This window comes from Catharus ustulatus, chromosome 4 (genome assembly GCF_009819885.2).
Source record: "Catharus ustulatus isolate bCatUst1 chromosome 4, bCatUst1.pri.v2, whole genome shotgun sequence".
Classification (NCBI taxonomy): Eukaryota; Metazoa; Chordata; class Aves; order Passeriformes; family Turdidae; genus Catharus; species Catharus ustulatus.
The window spans coordinates 61,564,094-61,578,375 of record NC_046224.1 but is presented as its reverse complement, the minus strand read 5'-3'; positions in this window follow the sequence as shown (position 1 = coordinate 61,578,375).

Below are 14,282 nucleotides of genomic sequence, written 5' to 3'. Positions count from 1 at the left end.
TCATCAGAGCTACTGGCTTATTCCCCTTTTCTCTATAAAATTCTGTTCTCCCTGCTTTTCACTCCTCTTAGCTAAAACACAAACTTTGTATTTCCACAGTGGGCCTTGAATCGCTTCTTTAACTTTCTGGGTGGAGGAGGGAAGTCTTTTGAAAAGAATATGGGAACACTTTGTGCCAAGGGCTGGGTTCATAATTCAGCATTATCCTGGAGCACACTAGGGTAGTCAGCAAGTATGTGATATTGAAGATTTGCCAGATACCAGAGCTCTGGATGACTGGAATATATTCTTCAGAAGGCTGTGAGATCTAACTATACAGCTATTCTTTTCTAACCACAGAACTAACAAGTGTGTCAAAACTGGGTTTTCCACTGCTCAGCTTCCATTGAAAGCAAAACTTTGAGGAAAGTCCCACATCCTATTTGAATACCTGGATTAGAAATGTGTATTTCAAAAAGTATCAACATGTAATTCAAAGTTGTTAATTTTGGTATCTAAATATGTGTTGAGTGGTTGGTCCTACCGGGCTCAAGCCTGGGGTTGGATCATCTAAAAGCGAAGCTAAAACCCCCACTGCAATGATGTGATGTTTGTGATGGATATTATTAGTAGTTTTTATTGCTGTTTAGTATGTTTTGATCCTTTCAAAGTCAGGGGCTGTGCACCTAAGTGGGGGCAGCTCTTTGCCTTGCCTTGGCTGCTGTGACCTGTGGGGAATGGAGAGGGGGAGTTGTGCTTTCTGAGGAGCTTCAAGCCCAAGGTGGGAGACTTTCTATTTCTTAGGTGTCCAGCTTGAGATACTAGGTCAGGAAACAGAGTATTTCAATCTTCAGATGTTTATGTATATAATTTTACAAAATACCTTCTATATGGAACAGCCCCACCCTCGTTTCTCCAAGGAATCTGTGGAAAATTTGCAGCTGAATTGAGGTGTCTGATTTTCTGGATAATTGTCTCATGTATTTAATAGATACAATAGGTATGTATAGTCTGCAAGGAATATACAGCTATTCTGTTTTTTGTGTTATGGATTTGGCTTTTCTTTCCTTTCTCTTTCCTTTCATTCACGTCAATAGACCTGATCTCTTGTTTGGGATGAAGGGGAGGAGAGGAATGTCATTCTCTCCGCAGATGATTTACTTTCTGTGTCTGGGCCTAAAGCAAATATTTATTTTCTCCTATTATATTTCATTCCTAGGGTTGAATCCAGAAGTGACAGCCTTCCCATTAGTGTGATTTGTGGTTGGTTTGTTTTCATTTCAAGGGCTCCTCAGCACAGCTAGCAGCAGCCCAGTAGGTACTTTTCCACTGGATGCAATTCCAGGTGTGTTAAAACTTCACAGTTAAAAGTGCAGAGAAAAATAATCCCCCAAACCAGCTAGAACTGTATTTGCACAGTTAGAATAATGTAACTTGCCTTCTCTTATCACACCAATCCTAGTATCGGTGTTGAATCAGTACCGAAAAGAAATCCAGAGAAATAAATTTAAAAGTTCCGACACGTTTTTATCTTAATACACCAGCATGGGATCTGGGATTATAGCAAATATAGTCATGCTTCAGAGCAACCTCACCCTGACACATCCTGGGCTGGCAAAGTTAGTGCTGTCTAGTGAGCAAAGCTTCTGCTCAAAATCAGTATGAATAAATCCCAGATTTAATCTGGCCCTTGCTGAACTTGGTCTCATGATGCTGCAGGGGCTCATGCCTGTCAGAAAGGGAGTTTTGCTTGTATCTGAAGATGTGCCAAGATACTTCCCACAGCTAGACTGGTTCTGTGGCAGCAGGAGCTGCAGAAGGGTGACACCACACTTGGCTGAAGAGTAGGAGAAGTGAGGAGATGGGGAGAAAAGTCCTGGCACCTGGCAGGGGAAAGCCCTCTCTCCTCCCTCTGCCAGTGAACACAGCTGGGTTGGTGTCTCAGTCTGCACAACCTGAGTGGGGGTCGTGATGGTTTGTTTGACCCCAGGGTGCAAAAGACAAGTGAGAAGGGACTAAAGTTTTATTCAGCAACAAGCAGCAATGCAGTTTATTAAGTGCCAACAACTCAGTTTGCAATAGAGGGGAGAGGAAGAGGCATAAAGGAAATGAAGAAAAAGTGGAGAGAGGGAGAGAATGGGGGGAATAGCTACCAACAGATGGGACGTCCTCGGGTCACCCGTTGATGTCTTCCATCCGTGGGGAGAAAGATCTCAGAAGTCTCTTCAGAAAGTAATAATTTTTATAGTCTGTTTCCAAGGCGAGTGGCCTCTGGCCAAAAGGTGGGGAGAGTTATGGACTATTGTGTTCAGAAACCCGTGGCTTCAATAATCAGGTGCAAGACAGAACACTATAACCAGCACTCTGCTTGATAGCAGCGTACCATGGAAGCAGCAAGCTCGGGCAAGCACACCTGTACACAGTTCCTTGGCAAGCATCCACCATGGCCAGGCCAGAAAACTCCTGTCCAAAGTGAGAGGTGGGGTCCTGGGGTCTCAAGGGTCTCAGGGTCTCTGATGATGTTCGTGAGGGAGATCAGGGAATCTTTGGACCGACCCTTACACCGCCCTGTGACTCACGATCATTGTCAGCAGCGCTCCTTCATGGTGTTGTTGTGAAGTCTTCAGGATTCATCCAAGTTGGTAGCACATCCCGGAAAATAGAGACAGGAAGATGGACAGAATAGAAAAGTAGGAAAAAGATAAGGGAAAGAAAAAGAGAAAAAGAAAACGAACAAATAATCAATTTTCAATTATTCAGTTTTTTTTCATTGCATAGAAACAATCAATTTCTGATTACAAAGACAATAATAAATTTCAATTCAAAATACAATATGATGAAACTAAGCAATTTTAAATTAATTTTCAAAATATAAGAAAAATAATTTTAATCAATATTAAAAAATGCGGCACAAACAAAAATAAGCAATTTTAATTAATACTAAATAAACCTAGGCAATTAAAATAAGTAATTTTAACTGAAAATGTGTTTTATCTTATTTTAAATCATACGTTTCCCTTTGTGTCAATAACCTTAGGGATGTCAGCAGTGACTGATTTGTGTATATCCGATGTAGATGTCAATTGTGTCAACTATTTCATCATTCTCCAAATCATAATGTAGAGGATTGCTGATAAAACAAAACCAACCAAAATCAACAGAGCAATGATGGGGTGACACAATTTGTTTAGGACGCCTGTGGCAGTAGGTGACCACCCAAAGAGAGTATCCCACCACCTGTGTTCAGCAACTCTTTTTACTCTTTCCTGAACACGATGTATTTCTTTCACATTGTGATGGACAGTTATTAAGGGGTTTTTTTTGTCCATTTTTTAAAATCTTTTTCAAAATGTCAATTAAGTCTTGGTGAAACAGTAATTGCTTTACCAGAGAGAGGTTCATCCCAATGGGAGTAGGCAGTAGATGGGGGATCAGTGTGTAATTGGACTGTAGAAGGGGATGAGAGGTAGCTGGGGCTTCGAAAGAAAAATCACATCCTGCAATTTTAGTAAAGTTACAAACACAAAGATTTGAATGATTTTTAGTACTCACTACTAAATTCTCTATGAAAACACTATCACAAGCAGTTCTTAAGCATGCACACCCATTGCCTATATATATCAGTACTATCTCAGGAATCTCATTTGGATGAACTTCAAAGTTACAGACGTTCTGTGTCTAAGCAAATATCTTGAGCTCTGATTGTGTTACTGTCACAGATAAACTCTTGTTGTTCTCAGACAATGCAAGTTTCCAAATTAACAGTTTGCCACTTCCCACCAATTTGACTGGTCCATTCTCTATGCTCAAAGGATAGAGAACAGCTCTGTCATGATTCAGCCCTAATGCAATGAGAGGGAATATTGAATGCACTGAAGCATTGCCTATCGTCAGTGCAAAGGCTGTGGCTGTGTTTGTGCTGGGGCTGTAGGTAAAATTTACCAGATTCCACCAGGATTGGAATTCTCTTTCAAAGTTAGTGGCACTATCCCAGATTATTTTCCGAATTTCAGTAGGAAGGGTGCATTCCTCACCTCCTCTTGTAATTGAGGGTTATAGCCAATTTATTCATCAGTATTTCTGAATCAATGCTATTCAAAATTCCTAATCCTTTTTTCCTACAACACCACTTATGTCTCTTATCTTTCGTTTCTTAAAAGAATTATTGTTTGAAAAACTATGCCAAATTAAACAATATTGTTGCTGGCCAGTTTTTCTAATTACATAAGGTTTAATTTCAAAAATTTTCAGGCTCAGCATAACCAATGGTTGGGTGATAGGTGTTACAAAATTAACATCAAGTTATCCCCAGTATTTTGTATTGTTTTTACTGTTTTATGGGAAAAATTGTACAACAGCTAAGTTTAGCTAGCAACTCTGATTTTGGATTTCACAATATAAAACATGACAGTGAGGTCCTGTGCCATGACTGTATACAGGTTCGATGAGGGATTCAGCAATTAATCTTCATGTCCTGCGGTGTTCTTCGGTGAAAAGTAAACACAACAGAATCTGCCATAAAGAGGCAGGGGGTTAAAATGATGGAACTATCCAGCATGTAACACAGACTGGAATTCTGTTAACTTCCCAATTATTTTGCTGCCAAAAAGGGAACCACTCTGTTCCTCCTTTAAACACAGCACAAGAGTCAGTGTAGATGCAAACAAGAGAGCCAATCTGTATGTCAAGCTGGAAAACCCCGAACAGCTATGAGCACACTCCAAACTACTATTGGCTCCCCATCTCTTATCCTTTTCTTGAACCAAGGATTTGCTGTTTGGGAGAGAAAGGGGAGGCTACTTTGGTTACCAAGGCAGGTTTGTTTTGGCTACTAGCCAAGCTCTCAGTTTCTTGAATGGTCAGATTTTTTTATAGTTCCTTTTGTCACTGAGAAGGTGTTACAGTAATGTTCTATCAGGTCATACCACTTCCTTACTGAGGAGCTCTGGGCCACCCCATCAACAGGGAGGGTTGCAGTAGTGACTGTCTTCAAAAACTTCCTTTTCTTCACTTTCTAAGAAGGCTTTTGAATTTTCTCTGGGGCAATTTGCAAATTAAGGCTTTCCAAATGGGAGATTATTTTTTGTTCAGTATCCCGCACTACTTCTATTTCACCTCCTCCCACAGGAAAACCATTAATAAATTGATAAACAGCCACGTTGTCAGGTTTGGGTTTTTGGACTGGCCATACAGGAGAGTTGAAAGGAAAATGAGTATTAATTATTGTTTCTTGGTCTTGCAAATCTTGTATAACAGGTTTCATCCCTTCTTTGGTACCAGAGGGAAGAGGGCATTGTTTTACATTTACAGGTAATTGCACCAGTGATTTATAGCCAGCAGTGAATTGTATTTCAAGCAGAATTTGCAAGCAGGCAGCTTTGTGAAAGTTTTCTGAGTTGGTTGGGGGTACCAATTAAAGCTACAGGGTCTTTCCTTTCCAAGGGGTTGAACTCCCCTACCCAATAAACTGTGTGCTGAGTTAGGGACCATGAGTTACGTTTGTCTCTCGTTAAGAAAACCTAAGCTTTGGATGCTTAGGGCTGGGCTCCTCCTGCTCTGTCTTCTGCTCTTACTCTGGTAGAAATGGTTCATTAAGGTTAGAAATGACTGCTGGGCAGCCTCTCTAACACCAAGAGAAGTTTAGATTTATTCCTGCTTCCCATAAAGCAGGATAGATTTAAAGTATCCATCTCCCCAAAAAGCAATCTCTAACTCCACATTTCTTGCTTTTCAGCACATGGCATTTATAGTACCTTGTTAGGTCCTGGGTTTGGAGATTTAACACTGGGAAAAACACTTTGCTTTCTATCCTTACCTTTCTGTGATCTAGGTTTTTTGAAAATTGCTGTTTTGTACAGACATGTGCATTTTCTTCAAGAGAGTTTTTCAGGATACTTCCTTAACCCTGGCTGACTATTTTGCATTCTATTTGGCTTTCTGACAGTGACTGTGTGGGGGACACAGTGCTTTGACTTTGTGTTCATTCTTTTCCTGTTTCTTGATCTGCTATGCTCCCTCTCCTCACTTAGTGCAACAGATTATTTCCCACATGGGGAATCCTAGGATGTGTTAATTGGTCAGACAAAACAAGAATCACGGGCATTGGCTGGTTTGGGGATGAGACTTCTGGAAAATACAGCTGAGGACCATCATGTTTTCACTGCAATAGCTAACAAATACACTGTCCTGAAATGCTGGGACACAAATACACAAAATGACCTTTGTAAATATCTCAGATGGCCTTGTTAGATTCTTATTTGAGGGGCTCTTGGTGTGTTGACTAGGGGGAAAGCCAGCATGAACCTCTGGTGCTTAAAATCCTCCCTGAAATAGTCCCAACATCTGTTATTGAGGGGTGTGAAGCTGTATTTCATGCCATGGCACTATTATTACTCCTTTCAGTGTACAAAGCTTTGTCTAGACTAGGATTTATGTCACTTGTATGATTAGCTCCTTGGTGACTGTAAACTCCAGCCTAGGTATGAATGTGTCTTTCATCACTTGCAAAGGCTTTAATCCCATGGAATGGAGGGAAGGTAAACTTGACAGGTTCAGTGCATATGGCAGAGCTCAGTTTTGAATTTGTTTTGGTTTTGGGGTTTTTTGTATTCCCCACATGGCATGGTGCTGATGCTGTTTGTAAGGCAGAGTTGTGGACCCAGTCCCCATTTTAAGCACTGCATAAACTGAAAGTAGCACCAAGGTGCCAGCTCCAAATCAATTGCAATGTATCAAAAACATGAAACAAAAATTCCTGGTTGTCAGGAGGAGCACAGAAATTGTGGACCAATACTGGCCATGTCCTTGGCAGTCCCTGCAGTCAAACCACCACCCCAATCCTGTTTTGCCCTTTTTCCCTGACAAGGTGATGATCTGAGCAGATCACCCTGCCATCACACATTTTAATCTTTGTCAGCATAAATGTTGTGAGCAGTATTTGCATTTTTTGGTGCTGCTGAACTGCTCAGCTCTGTTACAATTCAGCAGTGACCAGATAAAACCAGACTGAGAACAGCTGTAAGCATTATTCTGTCCAGAACATCCATGTCAGCTTTATCTTCCTGCATGGTTGAGTGGCATTTCTGGGGAAGTTCACAAGCCTTCCTTTGTCCCCACCACGAGTCCTTCAAACAGCCTCCTTGTTCTCCTGGTGCATTACTTGTTAAGAAAATTAATTGATGAGAAGGGACACTGTGGTATTGTTTGACAGGAGCTGTGGTTCCTGAGTTGGTCAGAGGCTTTCTAGCATTATCACTGGAAAATTCTAGATCTTCAGAAGGTGTAATGTGACTGTGGCACCTTTGGTTCAGCTATCCATCTGTTCCCTTGCCCAGTTCACTTATTTTTCAGCACACAGTTTGATTAGACTCCTAGGGAATCTCAGGAGGTCTCCCAAACTGGATTAAAACTTTCTGGAAATGCAAAATTATTTAATTTCCCCCCCTGTCCTCCCAACTTAGGTCAGTTATCACCAGAGTGTGGAGTTTTACAGGTATAATGGGAATTTCCAGACTTTGTGCTTCTGTGCTTCTTCCTCATTCATCAAGAGGCAGGACAGGAACTTTGCAAATCCCATGTCAGATTTTTCCAGATGGAGCATTAGAAAAATGTCTGTTTATATAAAAATAATTTTGGGAACAGCAGCAGAGATAAATATCCCTTCTTTGTTTACAAACTACAGTTGGGGGAGAAAACCCAACCATGAACTGGTTTGTAGTGAGTCAATGCTGGTAACTGCCGAGCGGGTGCTTCAGTTTTCCTTTTCTGGGAACAAGATTCTGTCTTCCCCTAAGGCTGCTGAGAGAGCACATAAACCCCCCTGATTTGGTCAAAAGTGGCTGAAGAATGAAATACATATTAAAATATGTATATAAATAAAGTTTAAACCAGGCTGAAAAACAGGCTTTAAGTGCATGTATTTAGGAAATTTTGGATTTTCCTTTCCACTGCTGTTAATTCCCAGCTGTCAGCTAGGATACAAGAGATTTGAAAGAACCTGGTCCCACAGGGAGGAGCTCAGCATGAATTTGAGTTCAGTGCCCCAGAACTGAAGGGAGAGCCTTCCAAAGTTTAGTAGCATGCAGAGCTTTAGACATGATAAAATGTCATATGGATGTTTTCTCATCTCATGAGATGTTTGATGCTTAAAGATGGCAGCTGGTTGTTTTTAAGTCTCTGGAGGGATTTAATCTGTGATTTAGTGATTTTGTAGTTCCCAAAGCTAGTCTGATTCTTGCTGGTGCTAGTTACTGGAAATTCAGACTCCAGTACTCTTCAGCTTTTCCTTGAGGAATGCTTTCTTTGCTTTGCCTTCTCTGAACAGCCCTTTTTGCTTTAACTCAAATTACACATTTTAGACTGTGAAACGACAAATAGCTGAAAGTGGTGTTAAAATATTTAAAGCTTGATTTACTTGTAAAGCCAGTAGATTCTCAAGCCATGCTGAGCCCTGCTCCATGCTGAGCCCTGCTCAATGGGCTGTATAATTTTTTTAGTGTAACTTCCTCTCTCAAGCCTTGTTTCTGTGATCTCCCTACTGATGCTTTGGTTTGGACAGTTTTTTTGTCCTAAGTTTGTGCAGCATTTAACATAGTGGGATGCTGGGCTGTGGGTCTTGTAGGTGCTCCTGGGGGTCTAAAATTGAGGTATTTTTATTTCTTCTTTATAAATAAAACTCTTTAGTTTCATTTGTTTTTTTTAATTAATTTTCTTCCCTCTCTTTAAATAAAATGTAATGTGGAAGGTTTGAAATTTATGCAATTGGGTTCCATGCTTTTGAGTCTGGAGGAAAATCTGTGTGTGTTTATGACAGCTAAGCTTATCTTTCAATGAACAAGATGTGACTGTGGTCCTGATTTAAAGAGTTAAAAGGTATTCTTTCTTTTTCTTTCTGTTTCCCCAAAGAAATGCCTGTATGATAATGTTTCATAATGGCTATAAAGGGTTTCCAATGTTTCTTATTTACAGAGAGGTTGTTCTGTTTTTGCCACCATCCTAATTGATGGCTCTACATGTTAAAGAAGTAATTTATTTACAGAATCCCAGGATAATTAGGGCTGGAAGGGACCTCAGGAGATCACCCAGTTCAACCCCCCTGCCCAGGCAGGGTCACCAAGGGCAGGTGACACAGGGACACATCCAGGTGGGTTTGGAATGCCTCCAGAGATGGAGAATCCACACCCTCCCTGGGCAGCTGTTCCAGGGCTCTGCCACCCCAAGGTGAAGAAATTCTCCCTTGTGCTGAGGTGAAACTTGTTTTAGTTTATGACTTTCAGCTGTAATTAAATTAGTGGCTGCTCATTGCAAGTGAGGAAAAAATATTCCTTGGGAGCAGTTTTGGCACTTCTGCTATCGCTGTAGCAGCTATGAAATTGTCTTATGCAACAAGTGTGGCATGTGCTCTAGCAGTGCCTACTGTGCATCTCTGCCTCCTGTCACCTGAGAGTGATGACATGGCCTGGGATGTGATTCCTAAATCAGGGGAACAAGGAGAGGAAAAATTGCAGTGATACATGGGATGATGATAGCATGGATGTCTCAGCATGTTAATTAAACTGTCTGTGTTAAAGAAAAATGACTGAAGATACTTCACTTCTGGAAACCTTTGGTGGTTATTTTCTGAAGGAAATTTGAGGGAAGATGGTTTTCCTGCCTGGTGTGTAAGGTGGGATGGGAAAGAGCAGGAAAGGCACTGCAGCCACTGTGGTAAATCCACCAGAATATCAAGTCCCAAGGATGGGTGCTCTCTCCTTTCATCCTACCAGCTCCGGATTAAACCTGACTTTTGCTGTTGTGTGTATTCTGTAAACTCTGCCTTAGCCTTCCCAAGAGCTCTCCATATCTATGTGTGACTCTGTCCTTCCAAAAAGCCTGGCAGATGCTGGAATTGATAGCTCAGGTGTGTAGATACCTTGGGACCTGAGGATTTCCAGACCTGTGCGTTTGAACTAGAAGGATGTGAACAGAAATAAAAAACCAATAAAGTATACAGATATAGTAGTGTTTGCAAATATCCTCAGGCACTATTCCTTTGAATACTGTGCACTTTTCTGCTAAACAGGAGAGGGAGAAAGGAATATGTTCTGATTACTTTTGTTGGACAAATAAGGGAATTTTTACCTGTTTTGGGTTTTCTGAACAATTTATGGACATGATTTTGTTATTCAAACACACAAACAAGATCCTATCTTTTTATTGTTTCCAAAGAAAAAAATCTTTGGCAATGAACTCATAAAATAGTGAACTCAAGTTATCTGTCAGCTTCGAGATGTTCAAAAACTAAATTTTTATTAGGATGCAGTTTTGTACAGTTGTTGTCCCACGGCAAATGGAAAAAATTGGACTACTTGGTGCTTTTTAAAAAATTTTAAATAAAGTCAAACTTGGAGGATATTTTAGATTTTTATTGCAATTTCCATAAAGTTCCACAGTTTCAGGAACAGTCCAGTGGAGAGACACACACTCTCCATCACCTGAGTACCTGTCCCGTGGGTGACATCAAGCTGATTCCATGATCCTTGGTCCCTTCCAGCTTAGGATATTCTATGATTCCAATCCCTGTATTATCTGGTTTGTCAACTTGCTTGATGATGTTTTGAAATTGGTGACTTCTATTTGGATGTTAAATGTGGGGAATTTGGGAATTCTTGTGAATGACTGAGCTTTGTTTTTCATCTTGAAGTCTCTACCCTTCATGTTTCTGGAGAAAGTCTTATAAATGTTAATCTTTGATGGTAGAAAAAAAATCAAAAGACATATGAGAGAACCAATTAATATTCTAGGTTTTCAGAGTCCTTGTATTGTAGTTGATGTCTTGTGATTGATATCTTGGGTTGTGATTTAGGATATGTATTGTATACTAATAGATGAGAAAGCAGAAACTGGAGGAAAATTTCACCATCTGAGCTTTTTGCCTTTTTTTGGGTTTTTTTTTTTTTTTCCCCCCCACTCCTTGTGCTTAGATTGCATGACTGCAGGAAGAAAAGGGTGGTAGTGGGGAATGTGCATAAGACACAGATTTGTTGGTCACATAATGGTGTCAATTGTTCCCAGCAGAGCAGTGAATATTTCTGGGACTTAATTGTCCTCCACAATGAGTAACATGCTCTGTCTTGTACTGGGGTAAATCAGCCTTTCAGAGGAGGAACACGTGATTTTTGTCTTAGCTTTTTCTTGGAGTTGGTTCTTCCTTGGTTATTGGCGATCTAAGAACAAATGAAATAGATTTTGTATGGATGCAACTTCTTGCCTTTTCAAAAGGGATTAAGATAATGTTATAGATGTTAAAGGTAATGCAAGGAACTTCCAAATTTCAGCCTCAAGAGACCAAGATCATCCTTCCTGGTGAAGACTTTCAGAAACACCCTGCTATTCAATGGGAACTGGCATCTCTGCAGTTCAGTGGAATTCATAGCACTATTCCCAAGTTTTTTCAGCTGTTTTATTTGTTTGATAGATTAGTATTTACGTTACGCTGCTTGAAGGTTTTTAAATGATTTTTGATGGGTTTATGGAAATCTGTAGTGAGATCGCAACTTTGGCAAATTGTATTAGTGCAATAATGTATGCATTATGTGCTTGAAGGTGTTTAGGTACCTTTAAGATTTGACATAACATCATTTGGGTGAGCAGAAAACACACCAACAAGGGAGGGCTCATCACATTGATTATATGTTGCCAAATGATAATTTACCCTTCTGAGGTGTTTTGTTTCTGATTATTGACAGTATCTATCTCTGCTTTATGTTATTTAAACTACTGAAGAGGTAGGAGATGCTGGTGAAGGGAGCAAGGGATATGGATGATGCTGCATTCTAGGAATAGCAGCAGTGTTAAATATTTAAACCTGGCCCTAGCTCTGGTATCTGGAGTTAGAGATGACCTATGAAAACCATATAAAAAGGGGAGAAATGCACTTTAGAGAGACAACCTGGGAGCTCAGTTGAGCTTAAAGGGGATGGTGAAGAATTGTCCTGAACTCATTGTGTCCAGAAGGGGACATGTGGAGAAAACATGGTAATAGAAATTCTTAAATTTCTATTTACATGCTGACTGGAGCTTGGGCTTCAGCAGAAACCTGAGTTCCAGCAAGTGTTTTTAACATGGTGTGGCTTTAATTGTCAGAACAGTTTGCTAACAGTTGTGTTGAAATGTTAAATGAGCCCCTGGTGCTGTTCTTGTTTGAAAAATAATTAATTTGGGACAAACCTACAGGGGTCAGCCTTGAACACAGAAGCTCCAGCTGGCTCCTGAACTGGGCGTTTTATAACAATTGTGACCCTGGAAGGAAACCTGTGCTCGTTTGGGAGCATCTCAGGAAGTCTGTCATTAGTAAACTTCTTAATTAGCAAATCTCCCAGGGCCCTAGACCAGCCCTGTGCATGGAGCAGAGGATGTTAATTAATTTATCCTTGCTTACACGCTTGTAATGCAAATACACCAAGTATTGTTTGTCGTACTGCACAAAGGTGAAATTGCTTCTCAACAGCACAGGGTCTGTGTTTGCTCCCTTGTATAATAGCAAAGCCTCACTCTGCAAAAATAACCACTCAGGCTTTTTAATTCTCATCTGGGTAGCTGTGGCTCTTCTTTCAGTTGCCATAACTGCTGAAATTCTGGGATTTATATAGATGATCAGTTGTGATTTAGGACTAGAATCACATGTACTTATGAGATTAGGTGATTCAAAATCAGATTTTTTTTTGGTAAGAATGCACACATGAGAAAGAAGGCTTTCCTCATCTATTTATTTTCACCTCTCTCCCCACACTAAGAGGATACTTCCTGTCTTTTGGCCGTTCCTGTTTATTTTTCCTCCTTTCTCATATATTAATACTTTCCTGTCAGGACAAATTTAATTAGTGGATACATGCAGTTGGGTGCATGTATTGGTGTCTATCTGCATATGCATGCATTCATTATGCTTGATTGAACCTCAGATTAAAAATGAAAAGACCAGTTGAGGACACTTTTCATAGCTGAGATTTGGAGATCTCTCTATGTATCTGAGGGTGACTGGCTCATTTAGTAATTAATTATTTTGCTGAATCTAGAGAGTCACCAGGTGAATTGCTACTGCAACTCTTTTACAGACCTGCAGCCCAGAAGTGTTGGCTACTCATTATTTTATTTCAGTTGAAGACATTTCAGCAGCCCTGGATTTGGACAAATCTTAATCCCAAAGAGAGGGATGAACTGCTTTTAAAGCACAGAGCTGGAAACCTGACCGGGTGTCAGGCTGCATGATACAGGCTCTCATTTGCTCTTGTTATATTAATGGAAAAACTACTTTATTTTGTTTTGGGTGGGGGTTTTTTTGGTTTTTTTTTGTTTTTTTTTTTTTTTTCCTCAGCAGTCTGATGGTGTTTGGTGGTGGTGTCTGATGTCAGTGCTCATGTTAAATTATGACAAGGATGCTTGAAGTGTTTTGCTCCCTTCAGAACAGGCTCTGTGGATGGAAAACCTCCCACAGGGTAATTGTGAATAACACGCACGTATTGGGTACCCTGCTCACAAAATCTTGTGCCTATAGATACACCCTATAAACCAATAAGATTATAGAGTTTTAACTACTTGGGAGTGGGGGGGCAAAAATAGGAAAAACACAATTCCAGGGTTGGGGGAGGAAATCGTTGGACTGTCCCTTGGCTGACTGGCTGTATGCAGGGAATTTCAGCCCGGGGTGGAGGTAGGAGACAGGAACAATAAGAGAGAGAGCAGTGAGCGCTGCCTCCAAGCCTTCCAGGAGGAGGCTGGAGCGGGCGCTGCTCTGCCCGAGGAGCGCACGCCCTTCCCGGGAATGCCGAGTGCCTGCAGCCGGGTGGAACTCGGGCGTGTCTCGGCGAGCTGATGCCTTAGATAAAGCAGAAATTGCCCACGGACTGGGCGAAAAATCATCTCCCCGCCTCCCTGCTGCTGCTGAGTTTCTGGTGGCTGTTTGTAATGCAATGCACATTTGTGAGGCTTTGGGCTCTCCAGCCAGCACAGAGCAGTGCCACTGACTTCAGCACAGCTTTTTATTTTTAGATTCAGTTTTTATTTTTCTTTGTTTTTCATTTTTCTTTTTAAAATTTTTTCTTTTTCCTTCCTTCTTTTTTTTCCTTTTTCCTTCCTTCTTTTTTTTCCTTTTTCCTTCCTTCTTTTTTTCCTTTTTCCTTCCTTCTTTTTTTCCTTTTTCCTTCCTTCTTTTTTTTCCTTTTTCCTTCCTTCTTTTTTTCCTTTTTCCTTCCTTCTTTTTTTCCTTTTTCCTTCCTTCTTTTTTTCCTTTTTCCTTCCTTCTTTTTTTCCTTTTTCCTTCCTTCTTT